The sequence below is a fragment of the Nansenia antarctica genome (assembly GCF_963989245.1).
Source record: "Nansenia antarctica genome assembly, chromosome: 8".
Lineage (NCBI taxonomy): Eukaryota > Metazoa > Chordata > Actinopteri > Argentiniformes > Microstomatidae > Nansenia > Nansenia antarctica.
Window position 1 is genome coordinate 39,322,039 of NC_137678.1, and position 23,277 is coordinate 39,345,315.

Below are 23,277 nucleotides of genomic sequence, written 5' to 3' on the forward strand. Positions count from 1 at the left end.
AGTCAAGCCAATTCTCCCATTAATTAAACCAATTAATTAAGTCAACTATCTTCAAATCCAAAGTTTTGGAGTAGAGAGCCAAAAGAAGACAAAATGCTTCATTGTCCTGTTACTTAGACAGGACACCCTAGATATGGAGCCAGGCTAGAATGAACCTACAGAACACAACATATTTATCCGCTTTACTTGTGTGAACGATTTTTTTTTTCTTCCCAGAAGTGTATTTCTGCAGTTGGTGACAGTGAATGGGATTGACAGTCTGTTCTTGTTTACCTGGCTAGGTGAAAGAACACCAGAGAGGATGGAGAGAGTGAACATCAATGGCTTTGATAAAGAGGGTTAGACCTACAGTGTATCCTTCACTTGTTTGCCTTGGCTTTCACTTGGGCACCCTTGGCATGGTCCAGACGTGACTGAATGTCTACAGGCTTCTCAAAGAAGCGCACGAGGACGCCAGGATCTGCTCAAACGAGAAGGACCACTCCACCTCCTGTGACTTAGACCTTGCCTCCAGGGTGCTGGTGGTGCCGGGGGTGTCTGACCTATTCTCTGGGGTGGTAGAGGCGTTCCCATCAGCCAGAAGCCCCTCTGAAGCAGTCTGTGCAGGGCTGGTGAGCTCCTGAGGGCTGCTGGGCTCCGCCTCCTGGAGCCTCCGCCCTACTTCCTCCATCCTCAGGAGGAGACTGGTCACACGGACCACCGCACGGTACTGAGACTCCTCCTCAGGGTCACCGTGGAACAAGTTGTAGAGAGTCTTGGAGAACTGGATGAACTGAGCCTGAGGACACAATTGGGAGACGGGTGGATGGTAAGATTTGGAAGATGATGTGTTTGTGCAGTCAGAATGTAAAATCACGGCATATTTGGATTAAAAATCAATACATGGCAAGTGAATTAAATCTGATAGAGTATAATTCATTATCTCGTATTGAGAGGCTGATCAGTTCAAGAGATAAGCCTGCATCTGACTGATTACGTATAAGAAATCGCTTTATTAGGAATAGCCCCCGTTTTCGAGGGGGTCCTATGCAACAACAATACAATAACAAGACAATTAGACAACACATTCAACAAAACAAAAAAAACAAGATTTTTTTATTTTATTATTATTATTGTATTATTATATGTATATAATATATATATTTATTTTATTTTATTATTAATTTTCTATTGGCAATATGTGTTTGGTTGATGGGTGGGTGGATACATAGGGAAAAAGAAAAAATAGAAGGACCTTCATTCCTTATTTGTGTACCCATAAGTGCTGTACTGTGTACTTCCTTCTAATAAAATATTGTTTAAAAAAAATAAAAAATAAGAATGAAATAAAATAGACAAAAACTACAGTAACAACAGGACCTATGAACCACAGAAGACATGACAAGCAAAATAACAGAACAGACAAAACTAAAACAAAAAAATCTAAATTAAAGCAAAACATAAGGAGCATACAGATGGATCTTCCAATGATTAGCAATAGAAGAATAGTAATGGTGACAGTGATACTATAAGTTCATGAGTGTACCTTTATAATAGATACTACCCTGGACACTGTTTTTTTTTACCTGGTTAATTCTGGGTAAATCCTTGATGCTCTCCTCTTTCTTCAGTATCTCGTCTTGCCATTGCTTCAGGTAGGCCTGCAGGTCCACTTTTCCTCTGCCTATGGAAAATGTTCTGTTCAGACACGAGTATGGTGTGTGTACAATGTGTAAGGGAATTTGGTTTCAAGCAAAATTCAAAGAGCATAGTCAAAGAGCATAGTCAAAGAGAAGCGTCACCTCTTTCAGGGCTTTTTCTTATCACACCGTCCTCTGGTAGATCGGACACTGCAAAGGAAGATTTTTTTTTGCTTTTAAATTGCCTCAAAGTAACCATACGACTTCATATCGTTCAAAATGCAGACAAATGATAAGATGTTGTTAAAAAAAGATCAAAACAAGCACAATGAAAGGAGTTAGGCCCAAAATGTGAAATTGTTAAGAGAGGAGAAGGAATACAGCAGAGCAAGCTGACCAGTCAGTCGACTGAAGTGGGAGAAGTCTTCTGTCATTGGAATAAAGTGGGGAAGTCTTTGGTCCTTTGAGTGGGAAGGACTACCTGTGAACGCTAGAAGCAATCCTCAGTGAGAGCATGCAGTATTATAGGACAGACAGCTAACACAGACCAAAGCCAACTGTTCTGAGAGAAAATATAGAAGGGCAGGATGAAATATACTGTATAGTGGAGATTAGAAGTTAGTTTAGCGGAAAGTCTTGAGAGGGTGAAGTAAATTAGCTTTTTCCAAGGAAATATTTACCAAAGCGTCAACACAGATTACAAAGAATCATAGACCAGGAATGACACGTAAACAAGGTTGACGGAGAAGTAACTCATCTAATTGACTCACCTGGTGGAAGATGAAGCTTAAACAGGAATTTCAGTTTATCTGTGAAACTGCCACTGTACACAATGTCTATGGGAAGAAAAACACAATGAGTGGGGGAAAATAGAGAGAAAGGTTGCCTGAGGGTGATCCAGGATTAGATTAGTGACACCTAGTTTACCACAGAGGTGGGGGGGTAAGGGTCAGACAAGGGGAGAGGGGTTTGTTAGAACAGGCGTTCAGGTGACCTTACCCAGAGCACAACAGAACTCCTTGAAGTTGACAAGGCCGTCCTGGTTCTCATCGATCAAACGGAAGGCCCAGAGGGAGAGGGCGTCCTTGTTGCTGCAGAGGGACCAGGGCTCCAGGAGGGAGAACAGCAGGCTGAACTGCTGGAAGCCCAGCTGGTACTGGTCCAGATAGGCCAGGCTGGGGTCGTGGTGCAGCAGGGCTGGACTGTTCATGGTCCAATAGCAGCTGAGGAAATGTTGCCTCTGGAAACAGAGGAGAATTGAAGAAATTCCCATCCCCCCAGACAGTTAACAATGTGAATATATTTTCCTATGCTATACGGTAATAAATGTTAGGTAACTGGAAACATCTTGGTGTTTACCAATAAGGTTCTCACATGAAAGTCTGAATCAGGACCCGGAGCAAGTGGATGAGTTTGCAACATTGTTGCATAAATTATTTATCTGATTTGCGTTCTCACAGCCCTTTATGTAAATGAAGTAGCATACGCAATCGAAGCAACAGACGTGGTAGTTGATTGGTCCGAAATGTTTTAAATTGCCCATTCGTCCCGCTCTTATCCAGATCAACACGCATGCGCTGTTGTTTTCCTATGGACAGCCTGGGTGCGTCGTTTCTAATCTGAGCAAAACCACTCTTTTCAAGCGGAGCAAGCGTTGGTTGTTTGCTCCGGGAGCGACTTCGAATGCGCGTTCTCACCGCTCCAAATGACGCAGAGCAAAGCGAATTTGATCCTAAACTCTGATTCCAAGTGAAGAAAATGTTCTAGTGAGAACACCCCCTAAAAGAAGGAACTGAAGGAGATTATTTGAATCTCGCTTCCGAAACCATAAAGAGTGATTTGTAATCGGCGACTTTAGTTGATCCCCTCAGGGCTAAATGACACATGCTGCGTCTACCTTACCTTACCTCAATGGCGCCCGTAAAAGTTCCGCCACGCACACACGCCGCTAGGGGTGTAACGGATCACAGCTGATCCTTGATCCGTACGGATCCCCCCCCCCCCACACACGGTTCAGCAGGCATGTGTACCGCGGTTCAATTGCAAAATGTAACCAAGTAATAATATTAGTTTAGTTAGTATTAGTATTAGTTAATCTCTCTTGTAAATCACAATGTAGAGTTGCCATGAAAAGATAGACGCGACAGTTGCATGCTTTGTTTTACTGTAAAGCGCAATGATAGGTTGATAATGCAAAAAAAAAAAAAAAAAAATCTGTTGTTTACTCACTACACGTGAAGATGGGAATCCACAGCAACAAGTGTATCATGGCGAGTGCTAGTAATGTTGGCGGCGGAGAAGAACTCGAAAGGCCTCCCTCGTCATTTAAAATCCCATGTATGGGAGCACTTTGGCTTCTCTGTCAATTATAACAATGATGGAAGAAGGGTGGTCGATAAAAAAGTTACGGTGTGTAGGAATTGTGCAACGAGAAAGTCGTATGAGAGAGGCAATACGTCAAGCATGGCCACACATTTGACACAACATCACCCTGGTGTGTTGACGGGAGGCACGAAAAAGGTAGCTCGACAACTTCTGATAATGTAGCCATTTTTTGTCATACCATGTTTAAGGGAAGGTTTCACTTTATTATTTAGTTAAAAGTGGCATAAAACATGTTTATTCGTCTGCTTTAAAGAGCCCAGTGATTCACTCTCTCCTACTGCACTATAATTTAAGATGAATGTGTATTTCAGAGAATATGTAGTATATGTAGTATGCAGTAGAATATGTTATGTATATTTGACCAGTTTTGACATCTTGAATGTTTTTTGAATGTTTTTTGTTTCACACAATAAAAGTGGTGTTTTTACAGAATTCAAGGAAAAAGCAGGTTTTAGAAACAAAAATGTTTTTTGTTGATTCCGAAAAATGATCCAATCTGTGACTCAGAAACCGCGACACGATCCGATCCGTGAGTCAGGTGATCCGTTACACCCCTACACGCCGCTGAGGTAAGGGCGGATGTGTCATTTAGGCGTCAGAACCTGGTCTCTTGTTGACACTGACCTGTTGAGGATGGTGACTGCCTCGGCATCGTCGTGGCTGCTAATCAGGCCCTGGATGTTATAGTCCAGCACCGCCAGCCCCAGCTGCAAGATGGCCTTGATGCCGTCGTAGAAGAAACAGTCCACCACGTTAACGGCGCTCTCGATGGGCAAGACGCTGATGAACAGAGTGAGGAACCAGGACAGAGAGACAGACGAGAAGAAGGTCAGGTCTGTCATGTGTTCCGTCAGCTGCGAGAGCTGCGCTCGGATCAGCTCCTCAAACACGGCCTGGTCCACCAGCGCACCTGAGGAAACACAAGACACAGGTTATCACTCAGCCATTCCCAGCAACACAAGGCCCAAATGGCAGTCGGAACATAATTGCAGCCAACACACTGACACGTGTGTGTGTGTAAAACATTTTCAAATTGGAGGAATGTCGGTCGTCTTTACTTTGTAATAGACACAATAAGAAACAGTACACAATAAGAAACAGTAAGGTCTTTTTTTGCTCTGCTCAACACTATTTGTTCTAGCAAACTGGGTCCCCACAGTGTTCGCTACTAAACAGTAGGAGGTTTAAAATCAAACGTGTGTGACACGACCCCTCACCGATGATCCTGCGGTTGAAGTAGTCAGGCAACATCCTCTCACACACGGCCACCAGCAGCCAGAAGGCCTCTTCCTCTTTGGCGTAGAGTAACAGCACCGACGTCAGGATGTTCATGGCCTTCACAACAGACAGGTCAGGAGACGGGTAAGGATGGGCTTTTTTTTGTGGATGTTTGGAGTTTTTTTTTTTTTTAATAGACAGAGGGGGGTTAATATAAGGGGTTTAACACCACGTGAGTTTAGAATTATAAGGTTCTATCTCCGTTTAGGGTAGTTCAGAGATATTGAGCGTCAACGTTTTTACATTCCATTGTGAGATGGAACCTTTGTATTTTATGAATTACTAACTCAAACATGTCAACATTTAAAAAATAACACCAAACAGGCATTAATAAACACCTAATGGATCAGATTATGTAAAAAAACTCAATTTTGACAAAAATGGAGATAGAACCTTATAATTCTAACGTCACGACCAGCCTCGTACCTGGCAGTAGCCGATTTTGGGGTTCCTGTAGGCGTAAGCGGTGAGGACTCGCCGGAGGGCGGAGATGCCCGTGTCACTCTGGAAGGCCGGGTGCTCGGGGAGGGAACGGTGCAGGTCTCTCTCTATCTCGTCTGTGGCCAGGGTGCTGGTGCCCAGGGACTGCTCCACCAGCTCTGTGTAGTAGCCTGGGTGAGTGGCCATGTAATTTACTGCACCTGCAGAAGGCCAAACAGCACACACCACGTTCAAATACCAAACTATGCCACAATAATGCCAAAATCATGCCACTGCATTTCGTTGTCTGGTACTTGTACTCTGCAATGACAATAAAGTTGAATCTAAAGTCATCTAATACAACCTGTTCAGATCCCACAACTGATTGTAATTCCCTCATGGTGTCATCTTTAACAGCTTTCACAAACACAATCCGTTCTGCTGTCGTTCAGAGACTTAAAGAACCGTGAAAGATCCATACACAACTAGGGATGGGAATGGAGAACCGGTTCCAAATTGTTTGATGCATCGGAATCGTACGCCTCCGAGGTTATCTATTCCTCCTCGACCCGTCCGACTCTGCTAGACTGACCACCTGCAGCCATGACCGGGTGAGCATGGCAGCCATTCAGCCACCTGACTTGATTGGCTAGCCATATCAACTTATATTCAAAATCCCACACATTTCCACTGTAATTCATTCTAGCAATTTTAATTCACCCATATACAATAATTCATTCATAAAACATGGCTTAATTTCAAAAAGGACATTGCTAATTGTAAAATCTGTAAAATTATAATTTCAAGTAAGAGTGGAAACACCAGCAATATGTTACATCTTTCGAGGCAACATGGGCTAAAATTACAGGAATTACATGTTTTTGACAGGCACGAGTGCCACTGCTTCCCAAGCGAGCAACATGTCCGTTACTGAGGGTAAATATCCTATGCTAATATTAGCTCGGCAGATTTCTTTCTTTGACTAAGAAACGCTAATTGAAAACGAATGCTGTACAAATATTCTCCCATTTCATCCATTTTAGACAATGACAGACTGTTGCTACAGATCCTCCCAGAGAAAGCAGACATGCACATTTTTCTGCAGAAGAATTGTTGAGTTTATCAGTTTTATATTTGTTTACAAAGTGATATGCTTTAAAGAAAAGGAACATTACATTTATTTTCCATTATATGTCATGTTCAGATATTATACATCTGTGTTGACACTGAAAACCTGTGTACTTTTTTTCCACACACAGAAAATGTATCAGGAATCGATAAAGAATTGACCCGATATGCAGAATCAATAATGGAATCGGTATCAATGGTAAATGGATTGTCAATGGTAAATAGCGCCTTTTTTTGCTGCTCCAAAGCGCTTTACAATGGCCTCTCATTCACACACCCATTCACACACCAATGGTGGCAAGCTGCCATGCAAGGAGCTGGCCCGCTCACTGGGAGCAATTTTGGGGTTCAGTGTCTTGCCCAAGGACACTTCGACATGTGGGCTGCCGGGGCTCGAACCGCCAACCAGCCAACCTTGCGATCATTAGACGCCAGCTCTACCTCCTGCGCCACAGCCGCCCCACTATGCCTATGTCTGCATGTATCCATGTATGAGGCTAATGTGCCGTACTGTATGTCATTTCACACTGCTTTGCCCAGTACCGTTTCCCTGGGAGGGATAAGTACAGTCCTACAGGGGTGTGAGGTTAATGTACTGTAGGAGCAGAACACAATTCATGTTCACTGTAACTGATACTTTCACTGCAGTGCTCTCCAATGTGTATCTAATAATGTATAAAGGAAAGGGCAAGACCTCCCAAGTTATAACTAGACATTTTGCTGCTCAGCTAGTGTGGTGGGCGGTGAGGAGAAAACCTAGCCCTGACTGAGTCGATGCTTGTAGTTTTTTCCCTGGTGCTTAATGATGACAGATCACCTGTTGCGTCCGCAGGGGCGTTCTTCCTCTACTCGAGCCTGGCTCTGCTGGGTACCCTCTTCATCTACGGCTGCCTGCCTGAGACCAAAGGCCGGAGGCTGGAGGAGATAGAGTCCCTGTTCGAGAGCCAGCTCTGCTCCTGCGGCGTCACAGACTCAGACGAGGGGCGGCAGGTGGAGTACATCAGGGTTAAAGGAAGCAACTACCACCTCTCTGACAACGACGCATCTGATGTGGAGTAGCGTGGCCTAGCCTAGCCTAGTGTCTATGATGTTGGCCATCCTAGAAACACCCATTTTCTCTGCTTGGTGACTCAGAGCCCCTTCATGTTGTCCCATCCCCCTAGCCTACAACCTCACATAATTCTCATATCTTTTGGTTTGCTTCTCAATCAGGTTAGGTTACCTCTTATCCACCTGCTTCTGATCAACACGTCTGCATACATACAATACAGTTCATTAGGACTTTTCATTTGTGAGGTAGACCAACAGGATTAGCAAAACAATTGCCTTTTTCCTACAACATGAGAAGATAATTATACTCTTTGATTAAAGACAAAACCGTAGTGTAGTGCACCAAATGTCCACTGAATGGGACATAACATTTGTTCAGATCAGAGGGGGTTGTGATATATTCAGTGTTGATACCAGTATGCCTTTCTATATGAACCACATCTCAGTAAAACTGTTGTCTCAGCTTGTAGCATCACAAACGGGTTGTCAGTCACTTGGTCTTTGTCCGAAGAAGTTGTCTTGCTTTGGTATGGTTTTACTTTGTTAATTAGCTACATTAGCACCTGTCTCTACAGTATGTCGTCCTTAGTAGGCCAAAGGCTTGGGTTGTACAGCAATGTATTCCAGTCTATGTTACCCAAGACATTGACGCCAGTTTTGAAGTGACATTATGAAGGAGTTGACTAATGGCCATGGTTAGCCAGAACATTACGTTGATAGTGTACTATAGTCTAGCCACCTGGGTTTCTGCTCGTTGTCCATCAGAGAAAAAAAACGACCCTCATCAGTGAAATGGCCAGTATGTTAATGCCATGTAACACACGCAGTTGCTTTTTTAAACGTGTATTTCTTTCAAAAATAATGTTGGAATGTCGTATTTTCTCCACATTTTACTTTCGTCTTCCTCCATAGCCTTATGTACAAATCGCAAATGCATATCACTCATGTGGAAGAGTTGGATTATCATATTCTCAAAAGTCGAGGAGTACTGTACTTGCCGACGTCGTTTTATATGATATTGTAAAACTTTGTGAGGTTACACCTTGTTAGTCAAGTACACATAATGTGTGTGTGTAGCAGAGACTACTGAAAGTAGAGGACATAATAACAATACAGAGATTAAAGTATGTGTATTATCTGTGATGAAACAAAAATAGATAGCAATTGAATTAGATAACGTTTTCCTTTACTGAAATCACAGCTACACAAAGTTATGATGCTGTTCTTATGGCCTGTGACCTACAGGTGCTCACTCCAGTCCTTGTGTTACAACCTGTCTGTTTGATGACTGTTAATGCAGACAGGTTCCCTATAGTTCTCAGTAATGAGTGTTTTTAGTTTACGGTTGATCCCTGTTGATTGTCAGTTCATTAGAATAGAATGAGAGTATTTCACTTTTTGACCAGACAGAAGAGATGGTAGAAAGACTCAACCAGAGGTTCACTGGAGGACAGATGTCTTCCCCTTTATCATCATAGACTAGTTTTATAGAGAGTGCTTTATTGCAATCACCTTCATTGACGTGACATTGCCGTTATGTAAAACAGAATTGTATATGGAATATTGTGTCAACCAGATATTTGATGTATTGTAATTTTAGAATGCACTTTGATTAAGGAAAGACGCTCAACCCTTGACAACCCATTGTGTTATATATTGCCTTTGCTTTAATTCCAAATGGGGACATCCAACGTGTGTTTATGGTGAATGGGTGCAATCTTTTCTATGTGAAACAATTAAATGCAGTGTTTCTACAGTTTATGAAGAACTAGTAAAGAAAAACAAATAGATTTATCAGTGCTGTAAAGTACATTTGATTATTGTTGCTGTAAATGTTTTGCTAGAATTTATATTCTATAAAAACTGAATATATTCATGAAATCTTGAACACTTGAATATGTATCTGGGGAAAAAATTAAAACTAACGAATTATCTTCCAAATGTCTGGCTTTGTTTTAATTCACTTATTTTAAACCTCAGGGAGACGTTGGATAAATGTAGAACTGACACATTTTGTGTGAAAGTGTAGTGCTGACAATACCATTACAGATTAGCACATACATAGGCAAGCACATATCCTCTTTTCCTACACTTCAACATTTCTTTTCACTCCTTTTTTCTCCGCTTCAACATGAGCAGAATGTCGGCTGTTTCCAGTGTTTCTGTCTCCTCAGAAAGCCTGTTAACCCAGGCCTCCTCCCTCCCCTCAGAGAGGTCTTTCACAAGAGGCAGATTCTCCACAGGGTCTTGCAGTCCTCTTTCAATGCTCTGGCTTCCATCGTCCTCAACTAAATCTGGAGGAAAATCAACAATACAAATCAAACCATTGTCAGTGGCCTCCTGCTATAAATAGTTAACTTTAACAAATGAATGCCAGCATTAAAATATCTAAGCAAACATTAACAATAATAAATGGTAATAAATAAATCCACTAATTAGCCTGATCTATTATCATCTATCAATAACACTCCAGATTTAGTTTGCACTGATTAAGAAATAACCTAGGTCAAGACAATAATGAATTTAGACAGCATGTCAAAGCTCTTGCACAGAGTCTTACACCACTGGCACGAGAGCACCTTGGTGTTTTTCTGAAATCAAAGAGAAAGCACAGCGAAAATGTTTTCTTTCATCGCATACTCATTTCAATTGTTTTTGCACATACATGTATACTGTACATATTGGATTGATAACCATTGCCCCTGCTCTGTGCATATATCGTACTGTACATATATCTTTATGGCTAGATGCCGAATGCGTGAGATCTCATTCAGGTAGAATTACGACTATTAAAGTGAAGTTCCACTGTTGTGAAATGTTTTCCTGGTTTGGGGCTGACTTTGGATGTAGTTTATTAGGTCAGAAAGTTTTTAGTGAAGTGTTGTTGCTTCCTTAGATATTAGGGGTGTAACGGTACACGTATTCGTACAGAATATTTCCAGTATGGGTCCTTCGGTTCAGTACGTGTGTGTACTGAACGAATGCAGCATTCTTTTACCCACCGCACATGCAGAACTTGTTTGTGTGTTGAAGTAAACTCAGCCAGTACGCATGCACACGCACAAGAGATGTCAAACTCATACCGGTGGTCACATGACCAACTTAAACAACATAACACTACATTACATCTGACTCCAAAAGATATTCCATGATTAATCATTGACAATGCTTTGCTCATCCCTGTGTGACAATAATATCGGATCCTTGATTCCATCATGAATACCCAAAATGCTATTTCACCATGCCCTCACATTAAGATAAATCGGCTTGCGCGGAGTTTACCCTCATTCCAATAGCTGTATAATCCGTCTCATTAACAATGCATGTGGACATTAGACCCTAACCCTAAACTCTGTGATAACCTGGTCATGATTATGTGGTTTTGTTTGAACAGAAAATGACACACTGCAAATTCTGAACAATCACAAAACTGTTAGCAAGCACGTGAAGTTGCGGGAGTATTCAGAAACACAGCAGACCTGAAGTCTCCTGTTTGGGAGAATGACAGTTACCTACAATGACGATGGACAAAGACAGGTGGATCAGACCAAAGCTATATGCCGGCATTGTTCAACTGCAATGGGGCCAAAGCAATAAGAAACGCAATAGGTGTTTTTACAGCAGCAGACCATATTCTGTTGTTGAGAACACAGGTTCTAAACATGATGAAAGTAATCGAGCCTTGTTACGTAGTTCCCTCTCGTCCGCAGTTCAGCCAGAAAATCTTACCAGCCCTTTATAAACAAGCACAAACTACAGTTGTCCATGACTTATCCAAGGGACCTGCCATCACTCTCACGACCGATGGGTAGACATCTAGGCCCACTGATAACAGTAACTGCGCACTACATCACAAATGTAACTTTATTATACAAGCATAGTACTGTTCAAACAGAGTAAACCAAGGTTTAATAATAATGTAATAATAATACAGTTTTTCCCAATTGCTAAAACACAAAAGCCAATTCTCTAAACCAAATGACCAGTTCTCTAAACACATTTAATAAAACTAGCTCCCATTTGCCAAAACCATAAACACATTTCACATGAAGACACAATTCACAAAACACAATCCTCCTTTTCTCATAAATCTAAACACATTTTGTCTTGCTAAAACACAAGTTGCAAGTCCTTCGGTGTTCAGCTGCAGTATTCTGGGTTCGAGGTCAGCAGACCTCTCCCCCGGCTGCTGCCGAACACCAGCCCGGGTGAGGGGCCCTGGTTGGCAAACTTTGTTTCGCTTCTTGCTTTTGGCAGTCATTAGCTACTTACGGGGAGCACCACGAGAAGGTGTTTGCCACGCCACATCAACATTTACGGATGCTGAGTGCTCTCTATTCGCTTGTCTAGCTTTAGAGACCCCACAGTCTGGCAGTCTGTGGAGGGGATTCTGAGCCAGGACATGCAGACACTAGTGGCATACTTCCGGAAATGGAGATTGAAGCTTAGCGAGGCAAAGACGGTGCCGGCTGCCTTCCACCTTAACAACAGGGAGGCTAAACGTGAGCTTAGAGTACACCTAGATGGAACTCCCCTGCCATGTTCCGCTGAGCCAATCTATCTCGGCGTGACATTGGACAGGACGCTCACGTTTCGCCGACACGTTCCCGCCGCATGGGAGCCACAGCACGTCTCGCCTGCCGGGCCGTGGAGCTTAATAACCATCTGCTCCATGATAGGCTCACTATAACAGCGGAGCCCTCCCGGCGTCTCAAGTCGAGACACCCATTTGTGCCTGCCGCACAGGATCTCAGGCAGCAATGCAGAAATCTCAACATCAGTGCGGCAGGATGGGCGGATTATATGTGGCGCGCGGAGTGGGAGGCTAACACCTCCAAACTCCGCGACCACATCCCAGTCGCCGGCGCTGAGCCCCTCGGGATGGACTTCCCAAGGCTATCCTGGGTGAGGCTCAATCGTCTCCGGACCGGCGTCGGGCGTTTCCGCTCATCAATGCACAGATGGGGCTTGGCCCCAAATGCGTCGTGCGAGTGTGGCGCAGAGGACCAAACCGCAGACCATATTATCCTGGATTGCCCGGTGTACCACCCACCCAACGGGATGCATGGTCTGTCGGTATTAGATGACGAGACGATGACGTGGCTTCTGGAGGGGTGTCCAGAAATATAGCCCGGGTGAGCCCCTCAACCAGGTCTCGGGGTGGTAAAAGGGTAGCCCCTCGGCCCCGAGCCTGGTGGAGTGGAGAGGAAAAACAACTACCCATACGCCGAAGAAGAACAAGTTGCAAAAAACTCTGCTCAAATTCTCAAATTAAAGCTCATGTGATGCAAAATGCTTGCCACAGTCAGCAAAATGTTAACACAATGAACACACCTAGCTTCATTCATTAAACATAACGACTCAAAATGTAAGACACTTGTTGCAAATGATTGTGGTGTGTGTGTGTGTGTGTGTGTGTGTGTGTGTGTGTGTGTGTGTGTGTGTGTGTGTGTATGTGTGTGTGTGTGTGTGTGTGTGTGTGTGTGTGTGTGTGTGTGTAATGGATCCTCTGTAGTGTTTGCATTGAGTTGTGATACAGTACAGTAGTGTACATGTTACGGTACATGTGGGAATACGGTACATGTGGGAAAACTAGGGTTAGGGTTAGGTGCTAGGGTGCTAGGGTTAAGGTTAGGGTTAGGGTTAGGGTTAAGGTTAGGGTTAGGGTTAGACATGCCAGCATGTACCAAGTCACCCTAGCACCTAACCCTAACCCTAGTTTTCCCACATGTACCGTAACATACTGTATTTTCTGTAGATTTACATACTGTTCATATGAAACACACACATCTATGAATGCCCAATACTCTACAGTGATATATTCTGAGAACAGATACTGTAAGGTTTCTAAAAATGTGCTTTGGCAGTTGTGAAAAAAAGAACATTCTCACACACTGAACATTGTGTTTTCAGTTGTTTTGTTGTAGTCTGTAATGATGCTTCAGGGTATATACAGGAATCTTGAGGTTAATTTCAATACCTTTCTAAGACTTTTTAAAGACCTTGTCAATATTTTTCCAGACCTCACCGCCACTTCGAGCTGTAACCGTTTACATCAGTGAGACCTTTAACTTAACAGTTTTAGTTTGCAATAGACTAGACCACTATCATACAACAGAATTTCCGGTTCATCTTTGTTTTTTAATAAAACGAATAAATTCACAAACTTTTACTAAAAGTTTTTAGGACTCAAACTCTTTGGACAGAGTCTAATTCAGAAAAATACCAACAAAATTCAAGACCTACAGGTGTAAATGGAAAAGGCTATCTAAGTGGGTACAATCATTGCATGCACATACACTTGATAACCACAGCTGCAGATCAGTCAGCACACCCACCGTATCCTTCTTCTTCTTAGCTTTGTTTTCCTCAGTCTCTGGCTCCTCAGTGGAGGACTTCCTTTTGTTGGAATCAGGCTTCTCCACTACATTCTTCTGAGATTCAAGGAACGCTGAAATCAGCTCCGGACAGTCAAGGTTTTCCTCAGGCTCCCATGTGTTATCCGTACTGAAATATAAAATAAAAAAAAGATCACCAAGCCAATAATTCACATTTAATTCTACAAACATAGCCCCATACCAGGGAAGCACTTCCAGGTTGTACTCACTCTGTAAATCCTTTCCATTTGAGAAAGAATTCAACCTTCCCATTGACGATGCATTGGTCCATCACCTTCTCTACAACAAACTCCTCTGGTGGCTCCTGCGTCTCCTTCTTCCCCTTCTGCTTCTTACCCATGTTAGGCTGCAAAGCAAGAGGGGATTTCATCTTTTGAAAGAGATGAGTGATTTTAAAAGCTTGATGTGATCCATCAAAGGCTATCCTGGTTATCAATAAAACAGTTACATTTTTCATGTAAAACTTTGGTGACACCTAATGTTAGTTAGGCCTTATAGGCTATGTCCTAGGTGGAAAGTTTACACTGCCTAATAATACCTCCATCCGAAATGTTGTGTAGATAAGACCCATCATTATCGTTTCATACGTTTGTTTTGGTCAACTTTCTTTTACTGGCCGTTTGTTGCTAAGCAACGATCGTGGATAATTAATTATGGTTTCCCTCTATGCTTCGGATGCAAACGCCGCGAATCGGTGCATCATCTGGGTGATGAGCTCGAGGCCTCAGACTTTTCTATCTGGTATTCTTATTCAGGGTATATACAGGAATCTTGAGGTTAATTTCAATACCTTTCTAAGACTTTTTAAAGACCTTGTCAATATTTTTCCAGACCTCACCGCCACTTCGAGCTGTAACCGTTTACATCAGTGAGACCTTTAACTTAACAGTTTTAGTTTGCAATAGACTAGACCACTATCATACAACAGAATGTCCGGTTCATCTTTGTTTTTTAATAAAACTAATAAATTCACAAACTTTTACTAAAGGTTTTTAGGACTCAAACTCTTTGGACAGTCTAATTCAGAAAAATACCAACAAAATTCAAGACCTCATAAAATCGGGATAAGACTTTTTAATACTTATTAAGGGTCTTGATTTTCCCAAAATTGATTTATCAACTTTTAATACTTTTCAAGACACCGCGGATACCCTGTGCTTATAGTGTTTACATTTTTGCAGGCTTTGAGCAGCTGTTTTGGTGTGAAAGTTTGAGTTTTGAAGAGAGAAGGTGTGGTTTTGTTTATGTAGCTTTAGAAAAGTGTGTTGTGTTTAGAGTTTTGGGAAAATGGAGGAAAGTTTTGTGAAATGTGTTTTAGCAATTGAGAAAAACTGTAAAATAATAATTACCCTATTGTACCGAAAACCGCGACATACACCCCTATTACTGAGTAATCATATGGGCCCCCTTCATTCAGGACACATGATTTTTCATTACATTCACTATACTATGTTGTAATACACTTTAGCATTTTGTTACAAAAACTGTATTACAGCATAACAAACAAACACATCCATGCAGAGGGATTTAGTCATAATAGGACTTGAATTGAAGTGTCTGCAAGATGTTTTGAATTGAAGTGTCCCCTGTGTGGAATACTCAACTAAAGCCTCGGTCTGGGCCAACCCATGAAAACATTTCAAAGAAGTGGAACATCCCTTTAACATCCCAGTTTTCATTCAGCTTTTGAGCCTCAAAAATATTATTTTACATGAAAGCCTATGCATGAAAGTGTTGCATATATACATTTTATCTGACTATACCTTTGCCAAAAATTTCTGTTTCTTAGAAAATGTACTGTATTTCTGGACATCTTATGAGCATTTTGCATCCATTGATTTCCATAATCTCACTCTTTTGTCCATGTACGATACTCTTTCAGAGGAGCAGAAGTTCTGTGTTTACAGACTGGTGAAAAGACTTACGCCGGTGTCAGTAAAACGCCCCAGCACCAGATGGTGCTTCAAGTGTTTATTAGAATCTAGCGTCCAAGACAGTACGTTCCTTTTGTGAACTGACGGCATACAGACACTTAACCAGATGTTCAAAGACTTTGTTGGCTATATGTAACGAGAATCGGACGTTAAAGGATTAAAGACAAACATCCTCACCATCTTATAGAGCCTCAGACAGGAAGAGTTGCAGAACCTCCTCTGCTGGCCCTCATGGAGGAGGTACTCAGCCCGACAGTCAGACATGTTGATGTAGGTGCCGCAGGCGTCACAGCAGCTGGTCTTGAGGCCCTTGGTGGCCCGGAAGCGGGTGAAGCAGGCGTCACTGCAGAGGAGATGCACCGTGTTCCCGCTGCTCACTTCATGGACCATCTGAGACGGAGAAGAGAGACGTGTCAAACTCAAGGCTGAACATGATCACTGATCACAGAAATCTAGGTTTGATTAAAAAAAATAAAACTACATTATCATGTCCATCATACACTGACATACAAACTGCTCAGTACAAATCGACCAAGATGAGAAGACAGGGAAACATCTGCCACTAGGATGATGGCTTTTTAGGAGCCACTTCTGGGACAAGCCCACAATGTGACAAATATTTCACGTTACATAGACTGAGGTCAGATTGAAGCGTGCTGATCAGAAGTGGAACCAGCACGTCTTCCACAGAGGCAGCAGAATGTAACCTATAGCATAATCACATCATTGTTTGGTTTTGCAGCGCTTGGCATTAAAAAGCACTTACTTATTTTTTAATACATTTTATTGTACTAATTCACAAATGGCTACCAGATGGTGAGTGAAACTCAAACCAGAATAGGTATGGTTAGTGCCAGCTTTCTGAGGTAAACATAGATTTTTGACTTGTTGCAAGAACAGAAGCTGCAGACCAACTTTACTACCCAGTAATGTATGGCCATTACATTTCATGACAAAAGTACATGACCTACCCATTACTGTCCAATGTGCAAAGCAGTGATCCAGCTGTACTCATACCTGAGAGTGGTTATCATCCTAATGTGACTGGCATGCAATACACACCGACCCCTTCAGAACTCTCACCTCAATAAGTCACTGATTCAGATAAAGGGTGATTGTCGAGGTGTCTCCCAAATGTGCTCCTGTATGTTTAACCTGACAGCAGCAGTAGCCTAGAATCATTACAATCTTTTTGAGAGCAGGCAGTGAACACTGCTAAATTCATGTATTTCATTTTCATTCTTGTGATGTCCCCCAAAACGGTGCAAGTTATTGAGGGGGGGCAGTGTAACTAGCTGAACAGATGGGCGTGTCTTTAAGAAGATAGAAGTACCTCACGTGTGCTGCTGCACACACTACATCTCCTGGCCTGGGAGAGGCTTGGTTCCTTTGCTAGGCCAATCTCCAGCCGGGCCTCATACTTGGAATGGCAAGTGCTGCTGCAGAACTCTTGGAAAGTCTGGCCAACCTGTGCAATCAACGGGGCCTTACTCTCCCCCATGTCCCTAAAATAGGCAAGACAACACAGTGATCAAAACAACAGATGACACCCTACGGTAGAAACAATCACACGGGTTTCGACTGTTTTCAGGTTTTCCCTAACAGTGGACAGCCGATACTGTTTATGAGGCTAGAATTAAAACTGTAGTAGAGACTGACGGTTCTCACTGTTTACAGTAGGCACATGGCTTTTTCCTCTGGGGTTTCCTACTGAAGACTACTGTACTGGGGCTTCTTCAGGGACGACCTGGAGGAGCGACGCAGGCCGCGGGACGCCTCAGAGTCGTTGTCCGACTGCTGGTCTGCTACGGGAGAGAAAGCATTGGTATCAACACATAGGACAATCACACGCAGGACAATCACACACAGGATCCTAAAGTCTCTGACAAAACGAAAGGCCCATGTCTGGAGGAAAATCATGATGACGATAGATGGAAAAATTAAGAAGTAAATCAATGATATTTTGTCCAAGGTGTGTTATTGTTGCATGGATTCTAATTTGGTCATATACATTTGTCCTTAGTGTTTCGTGATTGGAAGGTTTCATGGTCGACAGGTCTCAAAACATATGTGGCATTTCTTCAGTGTGCCTCCTCATGTCTAGGTTGGATGAGGTAGTGGCGCCTCCTCATGTCTGTGTTGGATGGAGGAGTGGTGCCTCCTCATGTCTGTGTTGGATGGAGGAGTGGTGCCTCCTCATGTGTGTGTTGGATGGAGGAGTGGTGCCTCCTCATGTCTGTGTTGGATGAGGTAGTGGTGCCTCCTCATGTCTGTGTTGGATGGAGGAGTGGTGCCTCCTCATGTCTGTGTTGGATGGAGGAGTGGTGCCTCCTCATGTCTGTGTTGGATGGAGGAGTGGTGCCTCCTCATGTCTGTGTTGGATGAGGTAGTGGTGCCTCCTCATGTCTGTGTTGGATGGAGGAGTGGTGCCTCCTCATGTCTGTGTTGGATGGAGGAGTGGTGCCTCCTCATGTCTGTGTTGGATGGAGGAGTGGTGCCTCCTCATGTCTGTGTTGGATGGAGGAGTGGTGCCTCCTCATGTCTGTGTTGGATGGAGGAGTGGTGCCTCCTCATGTCTGTGTTGGATGGAGGAGTGGTGCCTACTCATGTCTGTGTTGGATGAGGTAGTGGCGCCCCCTACCCTTGTCAGTCACGGTTTGTCCCCCTTCTCCCGACTCTCCTTGACGTTGTCCTTTCCGACATTTCTATAATAAACAGGGACAATAACTAAAACAACAACAACAACAAATCCACATACTAGAGTATATATGTCTTTGTTTAAGAATTGTTACCGTAGTCAATTCAACATTTGTAGCTACTCCAGCGCCATCAATGGTAACCACAGTTTCAGCACAACTCTCTGTTGACACAAAACAAAGAATCTAACTGAACGAAAGGACTGCAACTGATATCAAAATAGTAAAGTCAAGAACAAATCAAATAGGACATTTGTACACAGTCAGTTCACAATACTTTCTGTACAACCGTTTCAATAAATGACAAGCAAGAAGGGAGAAATCATTTTTACAGTCGAAAGACAATGAACGTTTTTCCCAGTGTGCTGAACATACCTTCAACTGATTTGGCATTGGACGATTGTGGGGACACATTGCCCCCTACTGGCAGCTCCTCTCCTCTCTCCTCCAGTGTGTCTGGCTCATTGACAGGGGTAGTAGGGCTAACATCTGAGATCACGATGGCTCCTTCTGGCCTTGTGTTTGGACCCTCTTCCCCTTGTAACACCGATACCTGGTCTGAAAAGGCCCCCTCTTTTTCTGGGCCGTTGTCAAAGTACGAATCCTCTACTTTGATTAACGAAGGCACATTGACGTCAATATTACAACTGACTAACATTTCTTCATATTGGGTGGGTGCAGTGGAGGAGTCCTTATGCGCTATGTCCATTTGCTCCTCCTCTCCTGCGTCCAGCATCCCCATCCCACTTACACGCTGAGCGGCTTCAGGCCGGTCTCTCGTGGGCTCCGCCGCTCCTGTGGCTTTCGCGAGAGCCTGGCTGGGACCCGTGGAGGGTTCTGGAAACGTGCGGTTGTAAAACTCCTCCACCTGGGCTTTGGAAAGTTCAAGTGAGTCTGGGTCTCCCAGAATGCTTAGGCTATCCTGAGTTTTCTGTCTCTCCCTCTCCGATTGGGTGAGGAGGGGGGTCGACTCGCCGATGTCCCTCTGCTCCACACAGTTGCCCTCTGGCGCCAGTAATTCAGGACAGGCCAGTATGTCCATAACAGTCTGTCCAGGCAGAGGGTTCATACCAGTCAGTGCAGGCCGAGGGTTCATACCAGTTTGTACAGGTAGAAGGTCCATGTTAGCCTGTGAAGACAGCAGGTCGATTTCCGCCTGTGCAGACAGCAAGTCCATTTCCGCCTAAGCAGACAGCAAGTCCATTTCCGCCTGTGCAGACAGCAAGTCCATTTCCATAGGTTCTGGATGGTCTGGGGCTTCCATGTTGCAGTTCCACTTTACACAAGGAAAAACAAACAAAACAACAACACATGTCAACATTAGTATGACCCCAGCACCTGCTACTGTTCTGGCCCCAGCAGGGTTCGAGTTATAAGCTGAGCTTTGTGGGGGTCTCCAAAATAACAGTGCGAAATTTTCTCATGCGCCCGCGCGAATCATGCCCACACAGCGATGGGACTTACAAGTTTTAATTAGCCATAGGCTACTCATTTCACCACATCAACAGCACCACATGAAACAACAGCTGTAAGTGATAGTCACGGGTATCTCGGCCAATCATTTTGTTGTTTTTGCTATACAGTCCATTCACTTTCCTTGTTAGTGTTACCCGCACCAGGCGATGATGCGTGATAGCAGTTATTAAAGTGTCCGTGCTCTTCAATCCCCTGGAAAACACAGGATATTAGCACAGGAATGAAGACTAGCTTCTCTCTTCCCAAGTTTGCTCTGAATTTATTTACAATATCCGATAAAACAATCATTTTCCAAATATGTCCCTAATGCTAGTGTGAAATATATCCATGTCTTTCAAGACTCAATTAAATGTCAATTTGTTGCAGCATTTATGCTGGTGTGTATGCTATTACCTAGCATAATACACTCATAGTATAATTGAATGAAATTGTAATAAAATAATAAATCCACATTCTCCTCCAATCTATAAACACACACTTTTCAATAAACATATAATAGACCTACTTATTCTGGTACCAAGTCATACAGTAGCCTACTATTCTGTGGCAAGAGTGTCTCACTCAAAAACATTCTCAATTGGCTATTCCAAATTATCATCACGACACACTGGGATATAGCAATATAATACAATTTAAACTGTAGTCTTACTTTAAGACTAAAACATTCACAAAACGTAATATTAGCCTATTGGCATCAAATATAAACAACAAACTTTCGAAATACTAATCAAAATGACTGTCAAGTGTATTCAGGAAAATCACTTCATCTGACGGTTTTGACCGCATTATAACGTGCCGTTTGGATGCCTGGCTAGCAGCTAGCTAGCAATGGACATACAGAAAGGCAACGGGCACAATTCTCACGTTAATCAAAAGTCGGATTCTAAACACTCAAGTCTACTCAAAACATATCTCTGATGTATTCTACATTAATATAATAACAGTTAAAAGTTAATTTGTGTGCTTTTCACGTTGTAACAAACCTGGAAAACACAGGATATTAACAGGACTAGCTTCTCTTCCCAAGTTTGCTCTGAAGGCAGCGCGGGAGCGGCCTAGATGACACTGGGCAGACTACCACCTGACCTACTAAATACAACGCCATTGACTCCCCTCTTCAGTCCTGATCTAAATTTAACCCCTTACAGTTGGCTGTAGAAATAATTATTAGTTGGCAACTTTGCATTAAAATAAATGTTGTAATTAATAGTTATAGTTATAATAACCATATTATTGGTTATTATTTTCGAGGGTACTACACAAGCATGACACATTGTCCCCGTCTCCATTTCCAGTGACATCGCACCTGACATAAATAATCATGTATGCTCGTCCATGAATTGTGCTTTCATCTAATGTTATGCTACTACGGGAATCAAGTGATTTGACATTAGAAATGAATTTGTTTTTCATCTCTTGTGCAATGTGCTCTACAATCTGGGCACATGAATGATCGGATCAGTGAGTAGGACCGACTGTATAATCCTTTCTTTAGCGACAGTATAGGCTGCCCTGAACGAACTAGCTGTCTCCTTATACATACTGGAGGTGAGTTCTGCTACTTTCTTCGGAAGCACTTGCTTTTGTTTGAGCTCTGCTATTTCAACAGTTAGGTGTCATAACAGGTGCAGCTGAATTCAAGTTTGGTTTCTTGGATGAAAACCCGAAACTTTCCAGTCTTGTCGCCTCGGTCGGCAGCAGTGGCCTTTTTTGGGGCGGCATGATAGCTAGCTACTGAATGTTTTCTTCTCAATAATCGTGTTTTCACGTTCGCAAGCTCTCAACGATCATATTCTGCTGTTGCACAATATTCTACTGCGCCCCATAGTGTCTTGGTGGTAAATTGCAGGCAGTCAAAGGCCTACTGTCATTCACAGGAGATTAATGGTGCGCGTAGTTCTTTTGGAAAACGTGTTTATTTTAAAATATTTATCATATACATAAATATAAATAATACTAATTACATTGATTTTTTTTGTTTTTTTTGTTTTAAGATGGACTCAATTCAACTTAGAGATATTTGTTGATCGTCATAGCGAAGGGTCTGAACACTTATGTACATGAGGTATTTCTGTATTTTAAAACATGTTTTCACTGTGTCCTTCTGGGGTATTGTGTGTGGATTGATGGCAAATTATTTTTTAATTCAATCCATTTTAAATTGACTCTATAACACAACAAAATGTGTAAAAAGTGAAGGCGTCTGAATACTTTCCAAAGGCACGGCATATAACATACTTTGATTTAAATATTACTTTGCAAGAATCCTTTGGTAATATACCTAAAGCCCCTAGAAGACATGTAGTTACTACAAAATTAGCTAAGGAATTTCTAAAAGGACATTTTGGTGCTTAATGGAATAAGAAGCTAAGTGCCCCATTTACTCCCATTCCATCTCTGAATTGAGCGATCACACTTCACTAGATACAGCTAAATAAAAGGTAAGCACTCAAAAATCTGGGGTCAGTCATCAACATGGGAGATGCATATAAAACAAATGTCAAGCCAAATAGTGACCCTTTCCTTTGATGGTAAAATACCGTAAAATCAAAAGGTGACATTCCGTACTTTTGCTAAAACCTAAATTGCTAGAGTAGGCCATGATCAGACCAACATGTACTTTTTAGACAAACTTTCCAAAGACAAACAGAGGGCACTTTATTATGTCATGCTCCTTTCCTGACATGGGACTCCTGAGCCAACAGGTAATCGACTTGTTGACTGTTGGCACTGATCAGCAGAAAGTCTTCCTTCATATGAAAGGTGGCAAAAGAAGCGTTGCAGTATGTAGTCACCAATGTAACTAGAGAGGTCAGGGTCCATGTCACTTTCATAGTGAAAACACACAAGAGACCAGACAGAGAGGGTAAAATGAAGCATATAAACCTTTATT

General features: G+C 42.6%; 1 pseudogene across 1 annotated transcript; it reads right to left on the reverse strand.

Moving 5' to 3' along the window:
- Positions 1-359: 359 nt before the first annotated feature.
- LOC308164187 (TBC1 domain family member 8B-like) lies at positions 360-6,307 on the reverse strand (annotated as a pseudogene). The gene is made up of 10 exons: positions 6,295-6,307; positions 5,709-5,923; positions 5,222-5,339; positions 4,629-4,914; positions 2,619-2,857; positions 2,390-2,455; positions 2,017-2,109; positions 1,782-1,829; positions 1,566-1,663; positions 360-778 (listed from the first exon to the last, which is right to left on the reverse strand). The product of its transcript is annotated as a TBC1 domain family member 8B-like (transcript).
- Between the last annotated feature and the right edge of the window lie 16,970 nt (positions 6,308-23,277).